The 4735-nt window shown below is 35.6% G+C and overlaps 1 long non-coding RNA gene across 1 annotated transcript; it reads right to left on the reverse strand.

The window, feature by feature from the left end:
* Positions 1 to 242: 242 nt before the first annotated feature.
* On the reverse strand, positions 243 to 2486 carry LOC125145776. Its single transcript, XR_007144207.1, has 4 exons — positions 2259 to 2486; positions 2068 to 2099; positions 1650 to 1764; positions 243 to 1534 (listed from the first exon to the last, which is right to left on the reverse strand). It is a non-coding gene; the product is annotated as an uncharacterized LOC125145776 (long non-coding RNA).
* Between the last annotated feature and the right edge of the window lie 2249 nt (positions 2487 to 4735).

Here is a 4735-nt window from a genome sequence, read left to right on the forward strand (position 1 = left end):
AATGGGGCTTCATATAATCAATATATTAAAAAAAAACCAATATGAATAATTTTACTCCAATCAAGTATTTCTTAAATACATTTTTCACTGTTAAATAAACACATTTCAAACACATACAGGCCAAAACAGCATCAGTTCCTGTTGTGAATGTTGGATAACAGATGTTAAACGTATCCAAGGTTCAGTGGACATGTAGAACTTGGTGATGTGTCTTGTTAAAACACAGAACAACTTCATCCCTTTTGCTCTCATTTATTCTTGTTGACAATAAAACTGGATGCACAGTACACAGGTTTCACAGGATAAGTGGAATGTTTAGGATACACAGGATGATAAAGATGGTGTTCTGGTCACTACAATAATACAACAAAGAAATCAGGCTCACAAATAATAATAAAGATGGAAATCATGCACACATAATATCTGTAAACCTACTAATGACAAGTATACAACCCATCAGATTCACGTAAACAATACAATAGAAAACTTACATACTACATCTAATGTAAAAGATTCAAACACACATGGTTGAGTGCACAAAAGAAAAAAGAAAGGAACCTCAGCTGAGAATTATGGGCAATGAAGTGCACTGAAAAACAGTGATGCAGTCTGCAGAGGATTGTGGGAAATGTAGTATAAAGGAAAAAGGAAAAAACGTCTAATTCACAACAATGAATGACAGATACAAGTCCTGCACAGTGGCCAGAGGGACTTTGAGCCATTTCTCCATCAGAACAGTGGCCAATTTATTTTTGTGGAGGTTTCCTGACCTGCTCCTGTAAAACACCCCAAAGTGGTGTTGGTCTGATAGAATGATTCAGTAGTCTGTGGCAGTGAGGCATCACTCTATAAGTAGTTTGTTTAGAGAATACCATGGTATTGGCTGAACCCAAACAAAGTTATGGGACAAAATAAAGTATATGAAGAAATATACTTTGCTGTAATGGTGATGTGACAAAAATAAATGCTTCATCTTATAAATCTGTTAGCCACTAGCACATATCTCCTATGCAGTACACACACTCACACACATACACACACACACACTCATGCACGCATACTATTATTTCTTATTATTAAATTTTAAAAAAGTAAAGATTTAGTAAAAAGAAACTCCCCTGTAATAAAACTTCAGTAGCAGTACATTATATTAATTTATATTACAGAGAAGCTGAACCCAGATTCCTCCTCAGTTATAAAGTTCCTACACATGACATCAGCCATTGTACATACTGTATCCACTGTTGCAATGTAAACACAACAAAACACATCAAAATAAAACAACAAATAAAAATATAAAAGTAAAAATTCCTGCTGTTCTCAGTTCATTATTTAGTGTAACATCACATGACCAAGACCAAGTCAGGTTAGATAGAAGAGTAACTGATGGTCCATGATGTGTGATCTGAGAGTTCTGCAGTAAATCAGAAGATCCTGACATGGTGATGAAGCTCCAGAGATGAACATCAGCTCAGTGGTGCAGGGATGAAGTTTAAGATGATCTGAAATCCATGATGAGATCAGAGCAGACCATCTGAGAGAGGAAAGGAGAGGAGAAGGTGGTGAAAAAAAAACTTTACAACGTAAAAATTGCAAAGTTAATATCTAAAGAAAAGAGATATAAAAAAGAAATAAATAATTGGTGCCACCTTGTGTTGGTCATTAACTCTGTGGCTGTGTGGCGACTGGTGTGTACGTCACACTGTCCAGATCTGTTCTGGCCCTTATGTCATGCAGCTCAGTGTCACGATGAACATTTTCATTCTGTAGAGAGATTCAGATTCAGATGATGAAGCAGCAAGTGACTCAAGAAAGTTAAATAAAAGTACCACAGAATGACCAGAAGTATAAAGTTAAAAAAATGCTTCTTCTGGCCAAAGTTTCTGATCTTGTCTAATGTACCTTTAAAATAACAGTAACACAAAGTAGGCAGAGAGGGTTGCCATGTTTCTGTAAACTCCCCACCTGAACTACAACCAAAACCCAATTTTATTCTTCTGTTTAACAAAAAAGTGGTTACAATTTAATTTATCTTTTTTTATTTTAATTATTCGAATGTTTTCGTACCTGTTCAGTGGAGTTTCTGTCACATCTGAGACCTGATGATAGATGATGATTTTCCGTTTTCAGAAACATAAGATAAATATTTAAAAATTATAATATTAGACAATAAATTTAGGCACATGTTAAACACAATTACCACAAAAATTCTCTCTGATTCTTTCAGACATTAAATCTACAATTTTAACCAGTTTTACCTTTCACACAGCAGCAGTACACAGACACACAGATGATGATGATGATTACAATCACAACAGGTAAAATAATCCAGTTGTTCCATCCAGTCTGGTGTGAGTCTGAATCCTCTAATGAAGATCCTCTCTCATTACCAATGTCCTCTAAAACACACATTAAACCACACAGAGATATCAGTACAGCGCTGAGGAAAACGTGTCCTCAAAGAAAATCTATCAAACATCAGACTACATTTACTGGATATTGTTCAGTGTTTTTCAGCCATACATGCAGATGATGTCATCACTGATCCTTAAATAATAATCAGTGTTGTGCTGCTATAATAATATGAAGTGTTTTATTAAAGTATATCCAGGAACAATAAGAGATGTTTCTCCTCACTCAGTCTAACACAGCCATGAAAAGCTTTAGAATGATCTGTGGGAACATTAAACTGTGTAGTTCTCTCTCAACCAGGACTGAAAAACACTGACATCTACAGGAAACATGCTGCTCAAGTCACTCAGTAACTTTCCAGACATTTTAAACTTTGTGTACTGATATGTGTCGTACTCAGTATCGTCTGAGATTAATCCACTTACCAACAACTGACAGATTAACCTTCTGGACCAAGACAGATTCCTGTGTGTCTGTAATTAACATGGAGCTGCTGTAGATTCCTGTATCATTAACACTGATGTTCTTCATCACCAGGGAACAGTTTCCTTTAAGCAGCTCATCCTCAGGAACGTCCACACGACCCTTATATCCTTCACCCTGATTTATCTCTTTACCCTTTCGCTCAAACACAGTCTCAGTATCGATATTCCACACAACGTCAGGTGTCTTGATGGACAGATGACTCCAATCACACGGCAGGACAACTGTGGAACCCACTGGAGCTGATATCTGAAGAGCTTCAGAGACACAGAAAAACGTTTTAGGAAATGATCTGATGTTAGGAACTTTATATTTTTATTTCTTTTATAGAAACTGATTGTTTTTGTTGTCCTGTGAGCTTCATATCTGATCACTTGTTCTTGTCCACATGAAAGTAAAAGGTTTTTAATTGTTGCTGCAGGATCTCAGTCCTGATGAACATCTCTAATCTCACCCAGATGACCTCTGAACCTTTCTGACAAACTTTCTACAAATAAAATATTGTCTGTGTCTTATTTATGTCTGTATTTGTGTATTTTTCTAACACATCATCTGTTAACTCTAAATAAAGTATTGATTCCTCTCTATAATAGATGTTGTTATTGTTCCTTATTTCCAGCTCTGTTATCTGAGACACTGTGACGTCTATAATTAGTCAATATTTTACACTGAACAGTTTACTCACCATCGACTGAGAGATTAACTCTGGTAATTTTTTTCATTTCCTCAGTGTTAGTGTACCCATGTACCATTGTAAAGGAATTGTAGATGTGGTCATCAGTAAATCTGACGTTCTTCAACACCAGGGAACAGTTTCCTTTACGCAGCTCGTCCACAGGAACATCCACACGTCCTTTATATCCTGAACCTGAATATGTAACATCACTCCTTCTCTCAAACACAATGTCTTTATTGAACTGCCACTTAATAACTGATGTTGGTTTTAACTCTTCAGTCAGTTTACACGGCAGGATGACTGTGGAACCCACTTGAGCTGATACAGTAACATCAGGCTCTGCACTGTCTGTGGGAGAAACATTACAGTCTACAGGATTTGTAACATTTGACAAAACATTGTTGTGATATTAGATTCAATAGAAGGACACTTCTGTCTTGTTGGTGTTGTAGAACCTGGTCACTCACCCACACAGGCACAGACCCATAAGATGGAAATATAAAGGAGGGACATGATGTCTGGAAGACTCTTGTGGAGTGTTGGCAGATTTTCTGAAACAAACAAACAGAGACACGTTATAAATAAAAAAGACAGAACAACTGACTGATTTCACACACAGCTCTTAATAAAACTGCTGAAGGAGAGAGTTTGTGTAACTTCTTTAATAACTGCTTTATTTTGCATGAAAACTTAGTTTCATTTTTTGTAATCTGTCCATTCAGATGGTTTGGATGTACATTAATAATTGTACATCAGTGTTATAATGATGACCATGTTTGTAGTAGTGTGACATCAGTCATGGTTCACTCTGCCCCCTGCTGGTGTAAGTGGTGTGCATGACTTCTAAAAATCTTTACACTAACTAAAATGTAATAATGTCTTACTTTGTTACTGATAAATGTTTTTTTTTTATTTAGCATTAAGCCTATTACTGATCACCACATACTTTTTGACAGCTATTATAATGGAGTTAATAACTTTTTATTCATTTATTCCTATTTTTACAGTGACCATTTTGTTTTGTTTAAGGCTTGTTCAGTAAAAATACACAGTAACTACACATAATATATTCAAAAAGTTTTCATTCAATTTCATAAATTAAAGTGGAATCTCACTTATGTTTGATAAATTTGATAGTTTGACACTTTTTTGGGAGGCAATTGT

The sequence above is a fragment of the Tachysurus fulvidraco genome, chromosome 10, assembly GCF_022655615.1.
Source record: "Tachysurus fulvidraco isolate hzauxx_2018 chromosome 10, HZAU_PFXX_2.0, whole genome shotgun sequence".
NCBI classification, from domain to species: Eukaryota; Metazoa; Chordata; class Actinopteri; order Siluriformes; family Bagridae; genus Tachysurus; species Tachysurus fulvidraco.